The following is a 17651-nucleotide window of genomic DNA, read 5'->3' on the forward strand; positions in this document are numbered from 1 at the left end:
ACTGTTATTGTTATTTTTAGGGGGCGGTGGTGGTGGGAGCTCGGGGGGGGATGGGGCTGTCCGCGCTCGGCGGGGGGCGACGTGGTAGGGGGGCCGCCGGCTGCGCCCGCGGAGGGGGCATGAGGTGAGGGCGGTGGGAGGGAGAAGCGTCTCCTCTGTTTCTAATAAAGGAAACGACTTTTATTGAACGATAAATGCAGGGGAACGAAAGTCGTGTGGGTGCGCCTGGTGGGGGCGATTGATTTGGCAGGGGAGGGGTGGCGGCTGCCCGTGCCGGCGCGGGCTGCTCGGGGCGGGAGGGGCCGCCCGGCCTCGGCTGCTCCGGCTCGGCAGGGATCACGGGGAGGGGGCGGCGGCCGCCCCGGTGGCAGGGGACGGGGCTGCCCCTGTTCTTTGGGGGGGCTGAAGCGGGGGAGTGCGGGATGCCCGCCGTGGGGGGTCCGTGGGCCATGGGGTGGTGCCGCCTGCCCCTCTCGGGCAGGGGGGGGCTGAGGGGGAGGTGTCGGCTGCGCCTTGCCAGTTGGGATTTGATAGGGGCGGTAGGAGACACGTCTCCTGTTTCTAATAAAGGAATCGGCTTTTATTGAAGGATAAATGCAGAGAACCAAAGTCGTGTGGGCTGCAGCCGCCGAGCTTCGTTAGCTGCCGATGTGACTGTGAAGATAAAACGCTCCACAATAACTCGAGCGCGAACAGCGCCGGGGATGGGGACGCGCATTCCCCGATGGCCTTGGCCTCCCGGGCCCCTCAGCCCCGGCCCCTCGGCCCCGGCCCGGCGGCGGAAGGTGCCCGGGGAGCCTCAGACCGTGTTAACGGCTCGGCCTTGGGACTTCGCCAAGTTTCTCTGACTTAGGGGAACTCTGGGGATGAGTAATCGCGCCAGGCTGGGGTTTGGGAGGGAGTTTTTTTCGCTCGCTCGCTCTCGCGCTCTCTTCTTTTTTCCCCTTGTCATCAGCTGCTGACCCACTCACTTCGAGAGCACGGCACCGACGGGTTTCTGAGAACGGCGGCGGGAGCAGATCGGGGCTGTGGCGGGCCTGGGGAAGCCCCCCCACAGTCTTGGCTCTCCGCCGAGCCACCCCTGCTCTGCTCCGGCCCTGAGCACATGGGGCAGCGCGGGGTCGCTGCTATCGCGTTTCCCCTGTAGTGCCCTCGATGTGTCTTTGCCGGGGGACAAGGGGACGCGCACAGCCCCACGCCACACACACTGCGCTGCCTCGCGTGGAGGTTTCCCAGGGCAGCGAGGACACGGCGCTGCCGCTCCTTGCCCTCGGGAAGGGGTCGGGAAGCCTTTTCTACTCGACATCTCCATTTATCGCAGGTGGCGACTGCTCAAGGACGGGAGGGGGAAACTCCGGGCCCACGGGGAGGCCCCGGAGATTGGGAAGCAGCGCGGATCCCCGGCCGTGGCCGGCGCGCCGGGCCGGGGCGGAGCAGCGCCCGCATCCTGCCCGCGGGCCCCGGGGCGGGCACGACGGGGCCTTGCCCGGTGCCGCAGAGGGCAGGGCCACCGCCGAGGGCAGGGCCACCGCCGTGTGCGCCGGGCACCCTGCCCGCACACGGCCTCGCCCGTGCCTGCCGGGCAGCGGGGCGCGGGGGGGCCCAGAGGCTCCGAATCAGAACCGACCCGATGCCGCCGGGCACGGCCCGCCCCCAGCGGATCCTGCAGGGGCACAGGCTCGGAGGGGGAGTGTCGCCGTCGGGGGTGCTGCGGAGAAACGGACTGGGCAAGGCAGGCGGGCTCTGGCTTTGCCTCAGCCCGCGGGGCTTTCCCCAGCGCGGGTCTGTGCCCGCTCTCCGGGCAGCGAGGGGCCGGGTCCCCCGCCCGCGATGGGCACGGCCGGGGAGCGGCGGGGAGCCACTCATCTCGGCGCCTGACAGGTTTCGGACCTCTGATTACCTGCGTGATTTGGCTTCCGACAGGCGCTCCATGAAGCGGCTGCTGCCCTTGTTTGGGTACCGTGATGGCGAGGGGGGGCGCGGGGGAACGACGATGTAGAGAGATGAAGTGAGGACGGGGTTTTAAATGGCACTTCTGAACGGAAAATACTTTTATTTTCCCTCGGATTTTTGAAGCTGTTTTCGAAATGAACATTTTCCGAGATAAGAGGTGACCGATCAGAATCGCTGGGGGGAGGTTGTAAGCAGACGTTTTGCCCCAGCTTACTGTTATCTTATCTTTCACACTTGCAGGGCGAAAAAGTGGCTTATCTTTATACCCACCCCCCTCTCGCCTTAATTGCTAAAAACACTGTGAAGTGTTAAGTACAGGACTAAAGAATCTCTCCGCGTGTCTGCCATGCGAGTGAAGGGGCGGGAGGGGGGGGGTTGTGTCCGATTTTAAAAATTAGGGGCTTTTCTCTAGAAAGGTACACACATGTACGCACGGAGAGCCCCTCCCTGCCTCCGCTCTGCTGCTGCTTTGATGTTGCAGGCTCTCATTTCATATGTATGCACCCCAACGAGCTACCCGCCGCTGCCGGGCTTCCAGCCGGGGCGCAAATCCCGCTCGGCACGCCGGCGAGCCCGGGGGCCGCGCTGCGGGGCGCGGGCGCGGAGGGCGGCGGAGGCCTCCGCTGTCACCTCTGGGGCGGAGTGAATAACCCCAGTGTTTATGAACCCGGGCTCGGAATTGGTATTCAGCGCCGAGCCACCGTCTCCTCGCTTTCTCTCCCCACCCCCTTCGAAACAAAACACAACACAAAAACAAAACCAGAAGGAGGACGGAGGTGATTCATCGACTGTATCCAATTATTAACATACAAGCTGTAGTCTGCACAAACACACCTTCAAACCATGGCGGTTCCCCCGGCCGCCGTATTATGTTTAAACTCGGGAGCATGGTGGCTTCTGTTCCTCCGCCAAGTCACCGCTCGCTACCGCTCCTCGCCAGGCCGCCGAGAGACGGGGACGGGCCGCAGCCCGCGCCTCCCGGGGCTCAGGGACCCCCACCGGGAAAAGGGCTCGTAGCCTCCAGCTCCCGCGCATCGCCTTCAAAGGCGAAGGCTCAACCTCGTCCGCCTCGCGTTCCGCCGGGCCGGGGTTTTGTCTGGCTCCCGTTCCCGTTCGCCCCCCGAGCCCTGCAAGTCGCCCTCCCGCCGAGCCCCACCGCTGCGCCCCGCTGGGATGGGGGGAGGCGGGCAGAGCGACAACCTCGCCGCCGCTATTTTTACTCCTCTCCAGACTTGTGCGGCGCACGCCCCCTCCCCTGCAGGGCCTTGCCTAGCGGCTGCATCTCCCGGCTCTCAGCAGCGGCCGGGGCCGCCCGCCTTTCACCTCCGCCCGCCCCGCCGGCCCCACCGCCGGCCCGGCCCGGCCCCCGCGCCCGGGGCAGCGCCCGCAGCGGCGCGAGGGGACACGGCGGGGGCGGGGGACACGCACACGGGCGCGCCGCAAGCATACAAAATGGCCGTGGTGTGCAAGTGGGAGAGGTGGAGGGGGCAGCTCGCAGCCGCCTGCCCTCCTCTCGCAGCTGGGCTGCCGCCCCCTTCCCCACACTGGGCCCGGGCCGCGCATCGAACCCCGGTGGGCTCCGCGCTGCGAACTCCGAGCTCTGCCCGGGCCCGGCGAGAGCTCCCCCGGCCGCGGCGCGGCAGGCCGAGCTCCCCGGCTGGGGGCAGGCCGAGAGTGCGAGTGTTTGTCCGTCTGTCCCTGCCGGGCTGTCCCCTCCGGGCGCCGAGCGGGGACCGCAGGATCGCGGGCATCTCCGCTGTTTGGTGGAGCGGGGAAGGGGTGCGGAGCGAAGCAAACGCAACCGGAGCGATTTGTCATTCGCCTTTGTAAGAAAGATAGCGGCGCTTAGTCCGTGAACCGAGCGCGTTTCGGGCTCTTCTGGGGAGACGGAAAGAAAATTATGGATCTCCTGTCAACGGAGTAGCCCTGAACTACGAAGTGAAATTATAGTACTTCTGCTATGCAAAAGCCCTTTGATTGCACGGGGAGTTTGCATGGCGGTGTTACAATATGCTGACGCCGTGTCAGGTCTGAAAGCGCTGCAGACCCTGTATAACGCCAATTGAGGCTTGTCTTGTTTTGTTATTCAGATTTCTACACTTCCATTAAAAACAGCCTTACAATAACCAATGATAAAGGTCTGATTTAAGACACACTCAACCAGGGCAATTCAGAGCTTAGGACAGTGATCTGTTATTTATAGGCTTTTCCTAGCACTCATCACCAGGCTGTCTGAGCGCCTCGCTCGCATTAATTCATTCTACCTTCGCAGCAGCGCCCGTCTCCCCTCTGTCTCATTTCCCGTGCCCGAAGGACTCGCGTGCTCCCGTTGCCGTTTGGGGATCGGGCCGTGGAGGGGCCAGGGCCCGGCCTCGCCACTCCTGCGGTTTAACCCTCAACTTTCTGAGGTGCGCGGGCCGGGGGCGCGGGGAAGCTTCCAATTAGAGGCGGCGCTGGAGGTAAATGAGAGCCGGCATAAAGCCATCCCACTTGGAAGCCTCCTGCGAGAAGCCTATTCTGCCATTAACAATGGATTTGTCTTTACGAGGAGGTTAAGTACTTAGCATTATCGGAGCAGCCGCTTTCGCGAGCGCATCCTCGCCCCGCTCCTCGGCGGCCGCAGCAGCAGCAGCGACAGAGCGGAGCCCCCCTCCCCTCCCGGGGAGAGAGCAGTGTGCAGCGGCCTGACCCGGGGGTCAGCTCCCTCCGGGGCGTGTGGGAGGGGGGGAGGCCGCCCGGTAATCCGCAAGGCAAGAGCATGCTTTGAATTTTCCGGGGTTAGCTCGGCGGTGCCCGGCGGAGCCGCGCTGGGGAAGGCGGCGGGGCGCGCAGCCGGCCGGGGCAGGCCGCGGGACGAGCGAACTGAAGCCCCAATGTGTTCTCTTCGGGAGCCGCCAGCCTCCCGCGGCAAAGCTCGGGGACCCGGGGAACAAAAAAGGCACAGAGGCGAACAAGCGCGGGTCTGTTCCTCCCCGCCACGAAGGAAGCTGCGTTCACAAAGAAAGTTTACGGTTAAAAATAAAAGCGAAGCAAGTTTACGCCGAGATAACTTTAAGTCATTAGTGAAAAACAAAAAAAAAATCCCCAACCATCCCTGCCCCAAGGATCAAGCCCCAGGCTGTAGGCACACAGTTGTGATCTGGACTTCGCAGCCAGGGGGAAGGGAAGCGGGCGACTTTTGTGATGCAAGTGCGGGCCGCTGGCACCGCAGATCCAGACCTGTGGGGAGAGACAAAGCCCAGATCAATGAAGCCGGGAAGCTGCGGCCACCTCGCCAGGAAACGCGCTAGTTCTGCTTTCATATAGAAAGAAGCAATTTTAATGAGGTTTTCCTAGGAAAGGGGAAAAAAAAATCCAACAGAGGCCTCCCCTCCAGCTGTGTGCCTGTAACTCACGTGTGTTCAATCTAATAACTTTTAATGTCTAGCCCTAAAACATCTTTATAAAAAATAGCTTTACAGCGTAATAGGCCAGGTGTCCTCCTGCTTGTTATTGGAGATTAAAAAAACGTGTGGGAGCCTTTTCAGATGCGTGGCCCGCCGCACCAGGATCAAACCCGGCTGCTGCTCGGGGCAGTGCTCCCCGTCGCCCAGCACGGTGGGACCGCTGCCCGTTCCCCATCCTCGGCGGCTTCCCGGGCTCCCCTGCGAGGAAGCCGAGCGGTGCGGCTGCCGTTTCGGGTTTCATTCAGATGGTGGATATTTCACTTCTGCTTTGAGACGGGCGAGTTTTTTTAAGAGACGCAGTGAAACTCCAAAGCCCGTGATGGCAGTTTCATGAAATGCCAACCTTCTGGCCATGACCCGGCTGCGTGTGTGTGTGTGTGAGGGGTGTGTGTGCTTTTCTGTGGACTCTGTGTCCTTTCCCCGTGCATTGGGCGACCCCAATTTATTTTTTTTTTCTCCAGATGAAGTGTATCTTCTCTATTAAACGCTTCTGGATTTGGGAGGTGGGGGAGCTTTAGTAGGGACAGCTTCGGAGAACTCTCATTTTTCCACCCTCAGAGATAAGCAGGGGCGCAGAGCAGGCAGGCAGCCCGGGCCGTCCTGCTCCGGCGTTGAATTCCCATCGCCCCGCTTGCTGCTCCGGCGCCCTCGGTGAGGGAAGATTTGCAGCTCTGAGCGTCTCTCCAGCCTTTTCGCGCAGTGTCCTGAACGAAGCGATTAAAAATCCCCCCTGGGGCAAACTGTCCGCGTTAATCGCCTGGCGTTTGGCTGGCAGTCGCTCCCACACGGAGCGGCGGCGAGAAGGGCTCGGTGCGGCGCCGGCGGAGCTGAGGTGGCACAACTCCCGTTCCCGGGAAGGCGCCGGGAGGTGCGGGGGAGCAGAGGGGCCGAGAGCCCGCCTGGCCCTGGCCCCGGGGCCGCCCCGGGAGCTTCCACGCCGTGGGCTCTGCGGGACCAAACCTGGGAGTATCAGCGGGGATAGGCGCTATGAACGTGATATTTACGAGTGGAGCTCGCCGAGCCAAAAGTTGCTTTGCCAAAGTAAATAGATGCAGCCGATAACTACCAACCCGGAGATTAAAGGGCTCCACGATCCGGGCAGAAATCTTAAAGCAGCCCTGGAAATACCAGCGAGGGAAACGGCGCTTCAGTCGTGACCCCACCCCGGGTTGCCACACTGCTCACACCGGGTAAAAAGCGCGTTAAAGGCTGCCAAAGCCGGATCAGGCGAAAACGCGCTTTAATAAGGTCCCCCTCGGCCCCCCCGCCCCCCGCAATGCAGACGTTGACAAACGAGTGGCTTTTTTTTCCCATCCCGATTCAGAGCTCGCAGAAGAGGACCGGGGGGAAGCGCGGAAATCAACGCGGCCGAGCCGCGGACCACGCGAAGTTGGGGGCGGCGGGTGGGACCCAGAGAGGGGCCCCGGCATCCGGGGGGACACACCTCCCCCTCCGCGAGTGTGAGAGGCCGCGGCCCAAAGGCTCCGCTCGTGCTGTGACCCCTGCGGGGGTTACGACGGCTGCGAGCCCTCGGCGGGTCCTGGGGGAGCGGGGATGCCTCTCCGCGACGGGGGAACCCCGGAGCCGGCGGGTGTGACTGCGGGCGCGGGTTGCATCGCCGGGGGGTATTCCAGGCGCCGCCGGGATCGCGGGGGAAGCGGGCTGGGGGGGCCCGGCGGAGGGCGCGGGGGCGAGCGGGGTGGCGGGGGGTGGCAGCGCGGCGCGACCCGCCGCGGAGGCTCGCAGCGATGTCTGGCAGCGCCGCCGCCGCCGGGGTTTTGACAGCTTGGCGGAGCGGAGTGAACGGAGCTTTATGGTAATTGCGGTTCTCCACTGGCCTTCTGGGTAGCGAGAGAGGGGAGTATCGGCGGGGCGGGGGGGGGGCGGCTTTCCCCTCCTGCCTGCCGGGGAGCGCGGGAGCGCGGAGTCCCCCCCCGGGGCGCCGCAGCTTGGCAGCGACCTGTGCCAGCCGGGGGGAGCGGGCGGGCGAGGGGCTGGCGGCGCGGCGAGGGGGGCAAATCAATTAGTCAGGGCAAGGGGGGGAGCGGGCGAGCGGCCGGGCGAGCCCTGCCTGAGCAGGGAAACGCAGCCAGGGGAGGGGGAAACTTGCTGAGGGAAAAAGCGGTGGCGGCGCTGCTGCCGCTGCTGCTGCTGGCGGCGGCTCCCTCGGTGCAGCGCCTGCCCGGGGGGAGGGGAAGGGAGGGGAGGCGACGGCTGGAGGAGGAGGAGGAGGAGGAGGAGGGAGAGAGGGAGGGGGGATGCGAGGGGAGCGCAGCGTGCAGCAGACGGAGCCCGGTCTCCCAGCGGCAAGGTGAGGAAGAGCGGCTTTCCCGGCGGACTAAAGAGGGGAGGGGGGGGGAGAGGAAGAAAAAGAGAGAGAGAGAGGAGGAGAAGAGGAGGAGGAGGAGAATTAAATCCCCAGCCACACACACACAAAGCCGCGGCGGCCAGGGCACGGGAGACGGCGGCGCGGGCGAGATGTGGGGAGCGCCGCGCTCGCCAGCGCAGGAACTTCGCCCGGAGCAAGCCAGCAACATGGCGCTGCCAAACCAGAGCCGGCAGCCGGAATGAGCATCGCGGGCTGCCGCTCCCACTCCCGCTGCTGAGCCCGGTCGAGCCGAGGAGCAAAGCCCTTCCCGCGGGCACCTGCCCCGTCGGCGCAGAGGGCGGCCACGCTCCCTTGCCCCGCAGCTCCCTGGTCTTTCCGCGCCCCTTCCCCGACCCGCCCGCGCTGGGGCAAGCCGCGACACACGCACCCACGGAGAGCGGGAGTCGGATCGTGAAACTTTTCTCGTCTCTTCTTCCCACCCCCGACGGGGCTGCCCTTCAGGGAGAGCAGCAGGGCCAGGCGACGGTGTGGGGACCCGCGTCTCGGACCGCGCACGGCACAGCCCCGCGGCGCCGCAGGAAGGTCAGTGCTCCGCTCCGCGAACAGCTCCCGTGCGGAAGCGCCGCCGCCGAGTCCCGCCGTGCCGGGGCAGCTGCGGGGCTCCCCTCGGCCGGCCGCGGGCAAGGCAGAGCGGCAACGGGGCAGAAAGTTACGGCGCGGGGCTCGGGCGGGAGCGGCGGGGGCAGGAGGGTCTGGCGGAGCGCCTGCGGGGCTGCGCTGTCGGAGGGGAAGTTTGGAGGCAGTTGCTGGTGAAGATGCCTGTTTGGGGCAGCGGAGGCGGAGGGAAGCACCGGATCGCGGTGTCGGCTCCCGTGCGCCCGTGTGGGGAGTGGTGGCGGTGTTCTCGTCGTCTCGCACTTTGTGACTGGGAAGGCGCCGGAGCAGCGGCGTTACGGGGGCTCCCGCGGGACGGGGCGAGCAAGGAGCGGCGCTGCCGGCTCGCGGAGCGGGGAAAGCTCCCGCGCCGGGCGGGCCGGGCTCCGCTCCCCGAGCAACGCGCGGTCCGGGGCGGCGGGCAGGTGAGCGGCGGGGAGAACCCGCTGCCCGCCGCCCCTTCCCGCCGGGAGAGCCCGCTGCCGGCCGCCTCCTGCCCGCCGGGAGAGCCCGATGCCGGCCGCCCCTTCCCGCCGGGAGAGCCCGCTGCCGGCCGCCTCCTGCCCGCCGGGAGAGCCCGATGCCGGCCGCCCCTTCCCGCCGGGAGAGCCCGCTGCCGGCCACCTCCTGCCCGCCGGGAGAGCCCGAGGCGCTGCTCCCCCCTGTCCCTCCGCCCCGGCGGGGCGGGCGCCGCGGCGCACGTGGGACAGGGCGGCCCGGGGCTTTCCCGTGCGCGGAGCGGTGCTGGCGTGAGGTCCGGAGTGACACGGAAGTTTAGTCAGCCCGAAAATGTAGTTTGGAGTTGGAAGAGCGGGCCAGAGGGAGGCTCGGGGCTTGCCATCAATGGGGCGGCCGGAGGGGGACGGCCAGGCGGGGAGGCAGCGGAGGCTGCTTTGTGAAGGCAGGGCCAAGTGGGGCGGCTCTGCGCAGCATATGAGGCATGCATTTGATGTTCGCGGAGCGAGTCCGGGGGCGAGGGCTGCGGAACGTTCACGTTCCTCTTTCTTTCTCGGTGTATGTATGTTGGGTGGTTTGTTTGTTGTGTTTATTGTTTTTTCCTTTCCCCTTCCTCCTTCCTCCCTCCCTCCCTCTCATTTCCGCGATGTCTGTCGGATCCCGGGTTTGGCGATCGCAGAGGGGGCGCGGGGAAGGCGAAGAGCACCTCCCCCATTTACCCCGGCAAGAAAAAAAAAAACCGCCCCGACCATAGCGAGCGGTGTAAAACTGACAAAGTGTGGGGACTGACTTTAATGGTATCGCCTCGGAGCTCCTCGCAGCATTAATTCCCACTAATGAATCTTTTCCAGAAACTCCGTTCATTGCTTTCATCTGCTCTTTAGAGCCCGCAGCTTTTGTATTCGTGTTTGCATTAAAAAGGGGGGGGGGGGGGGGGAGCCCAACCCGCACCACGTAGCCAAGCCCGGATTTTCCAAAGGTTTCTATTAACTTTTTTTTTTTTTTCCCCGCCCCCTCCCCGTGGCCCTGCCGCGGGGGGCGGCCGGGAAGAGCAATGCCCCGCCAGAGCCACTTGGGAACAAAGCTGGGGGCGAGGGCGGGCGGGCGGTGCGGGCTCCGGGTGCCCCGGGCAGCGCCCGCTCCCCGCCGGTGGCTCCGCCGCTCCCGGTCACCGCCGCCCGCCCCCGCTCCTCCCGCGGCCCCGTGCGCGCCGCTGCCCGCCGAGACCGGCGTTCCGCTTCCTCCGGCCGCCGCTCTCGCCGACTTTCGTCCCCGAGGTGCTGAGGCTTGCCTGTCTGTCTGGAGCCCGGTGCTGTCGCCGTTGCGACACGCCGATTCATTTCCTTTCGGTTCTGCTGTTGGAGCCGCTGGGTGTTTTTTTTTTTTTTTTCCTTTCTTTTTTTTTTTTTTTTCCTTCCCGAGAGGTAGCCAGCGCAGCGCTCACCCTAATTGCTTTTAGGAGGATTAGGAGCAAATTCCTCCTCCCCCAGCACCCCCCCTCCCGCCGCCTCTTCCCTCCCCGCCCCCCCCGCCGGGTTGCCTTCGCACGCCGGGGTTGCAGTTTATCCCTGGTGCAGTTCTTTGAATTGCTGTCACAAATAGGTGACTCAGAGTTAATTAGGAAGTATGCACCGGATCAATGGGCTGCACAGCTCATTAGTTATTCCCCAGCCTTTTGCAGCGTTGGACCTCCGGCTCCTCGCCCCGTATATACCTCTTTAATACGCAACCTGGAGGGCTGGCAGGGCCCAGGGAGTGCTTCGGGTGAGGGGGGCCGGGTGCGAAGGGGGCGTGATAAATGCGGATATTGAAGCTTCCAGGGTGGGAGGTTGCATGTGGACACGAGTGACCGGGACCCCTCCTGCTGCCTCCAGTCCCTCCTGCCCCCGCTGTCGAACCTGCCGTCACGCACGGGCGTGGTGGGCCCTCGCCCGCCCCGGGATCGGAGGGACGAGCCCGGAATGTTACCAAAAACAAACAGACACACACACACAAAAAAAAAAGAAAAAAAAAAAGTGTGTGTGTTTATTGGAGCGTACGTTGAGAGAGCAGACAAAATCTCATTTGTCAGGCATGAAGGTGGGCTGTGTGGAAGGCTATAAATATACCGGGGAGGATTGTATCGCGGTCACTTTTCTGTTCTTCGCCATTTCTAAGGTGAGTGGCGGAGGCTGAGGGACCGGGCAGGGGCTTCTCCTGGTATTGTTTGTCCGTCTGTGATAGATCGGTCTAGACAGCCGCTCAGGCTCCCTGCGAGCTCAGGAACCGGAGCCTGAAAGGGAGAGTGGGGGAGACGGAAAAGGTCACCGCGATATTTCTTTTTTTTCCTCCCTCTTTTCTTCCTTCCTTTTTTTTTTTTTTTCTGTTGGTGGTGATGGTTGTTAACCCTTCACGCCAGAGGGGATCGGGGCTGGCTATCCCGGCCTGGAAAGATGCGGCAGCGATCGCAGGGATGATGTCGGAGCGGGGGGAGGCACAGGGTAGCGCGCCTCCGGGCCCCGGCGCTGCCCCGTCCATCTCATGGCTTTATACGAGATGTTTCCCACAACAGGAAAAGAGTTCACGAGGCGAGTGCCAGATGATTTCGTTCCCAGGAGTTTCCTCTCTGGAAACTCCGAGGAGGAGCGCTTGGAGCGGGAGTCAGGCAGCCCCAGGGCCGGGGCAGCCTCCGCAGCCCCGGGGGCTCGGGGGTGTCCCCGGGGCTCTCCGCCCCTCGCCGCCCTGCCGTGCGCTGGAAATCCCGGCATGGAGGTTCCCGGCCCGCGGGGGGAGCGACTTTCCGTGGCCGCCTTCAGGTTCCGTCAACTTCTCCCCCGGCAGCAGCTCAGCGCCCTTCGCCCCACGGGGCTGCATCTGTGCTCTGCTCGCAGCGTGGGGCAGCCCTCGGCCCGTGTGGGTGCGGGCAGGAGTCGGCCGAACCCACCCCGGGCTCTCGGGAAGCCCACGGGAGCGAGCACACCTCGTGGAACGCAAGGGCAGGTGGGGAGCAGGGTCTGCCGTGCAGCTCGGGTGGGTCGGGGGCTGTTTGCAGCTCCTCCGTGCGTGTGTGTGCTTCCTTCCTTTTGTGCTTGAGACGTCCTCGGTGGATGAGATGCGATCCTGGCGTGCAAGCCTGGGCGGTACAGATTAAAAGCAGTTAAGGCTTTAGAGCGATAGATAAAAGCTGGTTTTGTTGGATTCGCCTGCAGCGCAGACCATTCCCATCCCTCTTTGTCTGAGCCCTGGTTCCGGGCGCTACAGCCTTATTGGAAATGCTCCCGAGCAGTCCACGCAGCCAGGGCAGCAGGCAGCTCAGCGCTTATTTACACGTCACATCTAAATACATCTCTAATTAGATAGAAGCAGCGCCGGAAATGGCAGATTTGTTGCATATCTAATAGAGACCAGTGCAAACAGACTCAGCAGGGTTTCCCTCTCTTCTCCCCCCACAAAAAAACCCCCCACCACCAAGACCAAGCCAGTAATGTGAGAGCGAACAGAAATGACTTCTCCCATTTGAGTGCATTATGAACCACATTGGCGAATGTCTCTAATATTTAAAGCAATACTTGGGATGTGTGAGCTGAATGCCCAAATATGGACTGGGTCTTGAAACAATACTGGTGCCTTGGCTTTATTCCTGTGCTGGTGGACAACCCAGGCTCCGTGTCACACACTGTATTTGCCTTTACCAGAATGTGCCAAGAGCTGCAGCTTCTCAGGCAGTTCAAAATTGTCATCCCTCTTCCCTCCTCCTCCTTCACCCCATGATAATACACTTTTTTGAAGAGTGATGAGGAGGCCAGCGTCCCCTAACAGTGACTGAGCTACAGGGGTGCCTGTACAGTCCATGCAAGCAAACTTTCTGGATCTGTGCAGCTGCGAGAGTGCACAAAGTTGTTGGCATGTTTTTGTGTCTCCGTTTGTGGAGAAAACGGACCCAGGTCACCAAGGCCCAAAATAAAGAGTTCTGCACATACCAGAGTAGTTTTGGCAATGTGTGACTGTCGTTCACAGGGTCCCTCAACTCTGACCGATGAGTGGCCCCTGCAAAGACAGGCGGAGGGCCTGCTGCAGTTCAGGTCGTAGCTTAGCAGCCACGTTGCCCTCAGATTAAATATGGCTTGGAGTAATTCGGTGCTTAGTGTGGAGGACAAGTGATCTCCGATTTCCGCATGTCTCGGCAGAGGCCTGTGCTCTTGCTGGGACCCTGCAGCACAGTCGGGTGGCACAGGTGATGTGCGATGCGCTGCCTTTCCCCTGAACGCTGCAATACATCACATTTTAGTGCGGACTTAAAGCAGCATGAAGCCAAGTTTAATACTTCCTCCTTAGGCTGGTGTTGCTTTAGAAATAATTGATGACTGGAGCGGGGCTGCTCCCCTCTTCCTTGGTTTTGCAGTGAGCTGAACAGTGGCGTGGAGAGCCGGGCTTGCCCCTTTGGAACACGCTGGCTGCACGGCGTGTGCGAGCCGGAGGCAGCGCGGAGGCCCGGGCTGCAGGCAGGGGGAGTTCCCCTGGCTGTGAGCAGATCCCGGTAATCCTCTGGCCTTTCAGGGAACCGGCTTACAGCAGTCGCTGCTCCGGAGCGACCTTTCCCTCCGACCTGACCTGCCCAGGTCCCCGGGCAGGGCGGGCTCTGCCAGGAGAGCGCATCCTTCCTCGGCGTTCTCCAGAGCAGGATGCCAGAGCTCCAGCAGAATGAGGTGGGGACGGAAAGGAGGAGGCCAAGAACTCCCTGCAGATGTGGCTTTAGGAAAGTTCTGCTGCTTTCCAGCAGGGAATTCATTTTTCCTTGTTTGCTGGACAGCAGTTCTTGGCTAAGGGGAGATTATTTTCCCCTCCTCTCTTCCATTGCTGGAAAAGTTAGCAAGTGAGAGCATCACTCTGTACCAGCCTGCCTGTTTTCCAGAATTGTTGTCTGAATGATTTGGGACTCTTCCTTCACTCTCTGCACTCCAAAACTACCTCATGAGCTGGTAGATTTGGTGCCATGTGATTAGACATGCAAGGAAGTCCTCTTGGAGAAGATCCTGACAGCATGAAATATAATTTGTGATCTGAAAGACAGTTTCCAGTATAATCTCATTATGCACCACAGACTCCCGGTGTTATTTTGTAGAAGGCGGACAATGATCAATTTACATTGACCTAGGGCTGGGTGAGCTTTTAGATGGTAATTGCCATATTGATTTGCATGCAAAAAGAAGACCTGCTAAAATTAAAGACCGGAAGCTAAATTAAACTAAATTTATTGTCTAGGTGCAAACTAAAAGACTTGTTAAAGTCTACGATAGACTTGGAAAGCTATGATATTGAGAGAAACATGATTCTCACCCTGATAACTCTGTAAAATGAATCTACATGACGGGACAAGGGGCAGCAAAGCACCCATTGTGAGTGGAGGCACACAAGCCAGGGCTGTTCCGTGTAAGCCCTGGCTCCCTAAACAATCAGAGAATAAAATATCTCCTCTGTCCAATGAAAATCTCGGTCTGAATGTTGGGATTGTCGTGCTAAGGAAAACAAAGCTTTATTTGGATAAGACAATTAAAGTGGAAAGCGCAGAATCCACCAGCCACACTGGGAACAGCTCATATAAAGAGCTAAGTGTGTTCAGCAGAGCACAGGGGAAAGGGGAGGCTCGGGGCTGTGCTGTGGCTGAGCCTGCATCAGGAAAGCCTGTCATTGTGCTTCCTTTGCCTGCTTCTTGGAGTGCTCTTAGCCTTGGTGCTCTCCTTTCTGTGGCTCCTGCTGCCCTTGGAGTAATCTCCCACATCCATGAGCTGCAGCAGCTTGGTGCTGTGGTGGGCTCCTTCCCCGTGCACCCCTGGACAGCCCATGGTGGGTAGCAGTCTGCCAGCTCATTCTTTCTCAGATCGTGGTTTGCTTTTCGTTTTCAGCTGGAGCAGCTCTTGATCTTACCCCAGTACCTCACCTGGGGGCCTTGTGTGCCTTTCAGTATTTGCATATTACAAAACATTTGGGCCTGTAGTGTCAGTTATAAAAGTAAGAATTACACATTTGGGAGTATTGGAGTAGCTGGCACTTGGCACAGTTGACAGCAGAGGGAAGTACACCTGTACCTGCACCGACTGCATGCTTGGGGCAGCCTGGTGGGTGTCCTTGTCCCCGTGTGAGCAGGTGCTGTGGGGCTGTCTGTCCCTCCCCCACCACTGCGTTTCCCCTGTGTTCCCCTGGGGTGCTGTGGCATTGCTTCTGGGAGGCTCCTGGAAGACTGAGATAGCTTTGTGGGGCTGGTTTAGTCATGGTTTGAGTATGGCATTTGTGTATGGTGACAGGTAGGGACAGAGAAGTGAAATCAAAGCCGGAGGGGCGTATTCTCAGCTCTCCTTGAAATTCACAGAGAACTTGTTAATGGCACAAGAAGGGATGGGCTGAGCTTCTCTTTCTAAGTGTAAATTCCCTCCCTGAGCCAAACTTTCTCCATGTGAAAGCTCCTGGCTATGGAGAGATCCTGCAGGGATCTCTGATCCTCGGGCAATCCCCTTTGCTCCCACGCCCTGGTGTGCTGGGTTGTGCTTTAAGCTTCTCCGACTTGCCCACAGCAGTAGGAGGCTGAGCTGGGTGTTGAGGAAAGCCCTTCCCACAGCCTGCAGTCCCCCAGGCTCACCTTGCTCTGGCCTGCTCGTGCTCCCCCGTGCAGTGTTTTCCTTTCCTCCTGTTTTGGGGCACAAAGTGGATTAGCAAAGCCCCGTGCAGAATTAAGCAGCCCGGTGTGAAGTTATGTGGATGGAGCTCTGAGGACTGGCCTGCCTTGCCCTGCAAACCTCCTCTGCTGTGCCATGCTGTGCTGTGCCAGGGCAGGGCTGGATGCTTTGCAGGGTGTCCAGGCCTCGCTGGTCAATGAGAGAAATACCTCTGGCTAAAGTTGGGAGCAGCAGGGGAAGCTGGAGCAGCACTTGTGCCAGCAGGAAGTGATCTCCCAGGGTAAACGTTTTAATGGAAGTGTAACCTGGCATTGCACAAAACCCCAACCCAGGGCGGCTGCTGTCAGCTGGGGAGGATGCAGGGCTGAAGGAGACGCGTGGGAGGCTGTGCTGTGCCGTGCTGTGCCGTGCCAGGGCACCCACAGCCCAGCCCTGCGTGCCGAGCTGGAGGCGGCTGTGGCACGGCCTGCCCTGAGCAGGTGGCTGAAGGTTGTCTTATTTTAGCTACAGAAGTATCTCTCTAGATCCATTACTGCGAGATCTCGCTTGCAATAAAGTATATTGGCTCCCCTCTTTATACAAATTGCTGGTATGAAAGAAAACCCAGCCTATATGCATGGAGGCAGGCATGAGCTAGTGAGATCAGGTTTCCTACTGAGCTCCCAGAGGAGAAGTCAGTATTTGATTGAAGCTACACTTGGTTCTTGGTTCCCAGGGGACAGCAGCCCTGAAACACGAGAGCCCTCCCTCCTTTTTCCCCCTCTTCTCTCTCTTCTTCCTCTAAAAGCCTTTGTGCTGAAAGAGCCTCAGTAGGCACGAATCGCCTGTCTCTCACAAGACTGTGTTGCAGCCTTTGCTGACATTGTTCTGTTAGCAGTGGTTTTTACCAGGCCAGCAGATTTCTAGCTACGTATAGGCAATGAATAGTCGATGATACTGACCTGTGAATATGTACTGGTGTCTTTGGGTGGTGAATCTGATTCAGAAGTCGATGGGAGACTTACCACATGAGTGTGAAGCACCATACCTGCCGGGGTAGTACTGCCCTTTGGCGAGAGTTAGGCCAACATGAAAACATGCTTCCAATAAAGTCAGCGATTTTTCCTTACTGGTGTAGGTACATAGAAAGTGTTATTTCAGCTCCTGTGGCCTCGTAAAGAGTTTGTGCGGGACACAAATTTCAGAGAAAGTTGCTGTGTCTTGGTTTTCCCTTAAGAGATGCGCAACTTGGGTAATGCCAGGAGTCAGAATGGGCAAGGAAAGGTTTCCTCGAACAGATTTATTTTCCCCATGCTTCTGTAAAGCAAATTCCACGTCTCCTCCAACTTTGCTGCTGATGTAAAAATAAGTAAGGGCAGGGAAGGAGCTATGAGGATTTACACTCAAATTCCAGCTGTGCCCAGCAAAAAGGCCCTCTGAGAGTTGGAAGCAAAGGAGTGTGCTGCACAGTGGTTGTATCATGAACGAAGCTGGAGTCGTGCTTTAGGTTACTGGCATTTTTCTTTTCTTGTTATTTTTTTTTCCTCTTTACGGTGGAAAGGAGAAGGTGGCAGCGTGTCTGCCGCCCGGCTGAGCGGAGGGGCCGCGGCTTGCGGGGTCACCGCCCCGGGCAGGGGTGGCGGAGGGGCCCCTCGGCGGGCGGTTCGCTGCCGCAGCAGGTCGGACGCTGCCACAGCAGGTCGGAGGCTGCCGGCGGCGGCCCGGGGCCGGGCAGGGATCGGGGGAAGCCCGGCTTTCCCGGGGCAGGGCTGCTCGGAGGCGCGCCGCGCCGCGGGGGCGAGCTCGCCGTGTGCCGCGGGGCGCTGCGCAGCTGCAGGCGCGGCTTTCCCCGCTACACCGGGGTTCCCCCTCGCCTTTCCCAAAAGCCAGACCGAGAGCGGAGCTCAACTTGCGATTGTGCAGGCGTTTCGTGGGGCGTGAGTGCTGACTGGAAACGCTTCTGTGCTGTGGGGGAGAGCCCCGCGGCGCTTGGCACCCACCGACATCGGGCTGGCGGAGCAGCACCCGCAGCCCCGGCCCGGCTCGCGGAACCCCCCGGGCAGCGCGGCTCCGCCCGGCCAAGCTCCGGGAACGAGCACGTTTGTGGCCCCGGGGCGGGGGAGGTGGGTAGAGGGTGTTCCTTGTTTCGAGTAAACCAGCTGCAGTAGTTGATGGTAAAGCAAT

At 61.0% G+C, this 17651-nt stretch overlaps 1 protein-coding gene across 6 annotated transcripts in view; it reads left to right on the forward strand.

Annotated features, from left to right (window-relative positions):
• Nucleotides 1–7677: 7677 nt before the first annotated feature.
• BCOR (BCL6 corepressor) overlaps nt 7678–17651 on the forward strand; it is a 58654-nt gene continuing 48680 nt past the window's right edge. For 4 of the 6 annotated variants that reach the window (XM_064706582.1, XM_064706656.1, XM_064706665.1 and 1 more), the window contains exon 1: nt 7721–8310. The gene's annotated coding sequence lies outside the window, so the exon portion shown is untranslated. The other 2 variants (XM_064706602.1, XM_064706639.1) reach the window with 2 other exon arrangements.

The sequence above is a fragment of the Zonotrichia leucophrys genome, chromosome 1 (genome assembly GCF_028769735.1).
Source record: "Zonotrichia leucophrys gambelii isolate GWCS_2022_RI chromosome 1, RI_Zleu_2.0, whole genome shotgun sequence".
NCBI classification, from domain to species: domain Eukaryota; kingdom Metazoa; phylum Chordata; class Aves; order Passeriformes; family Passerellidae; genus Zonotrichia; species Zonotrichia leucophrys.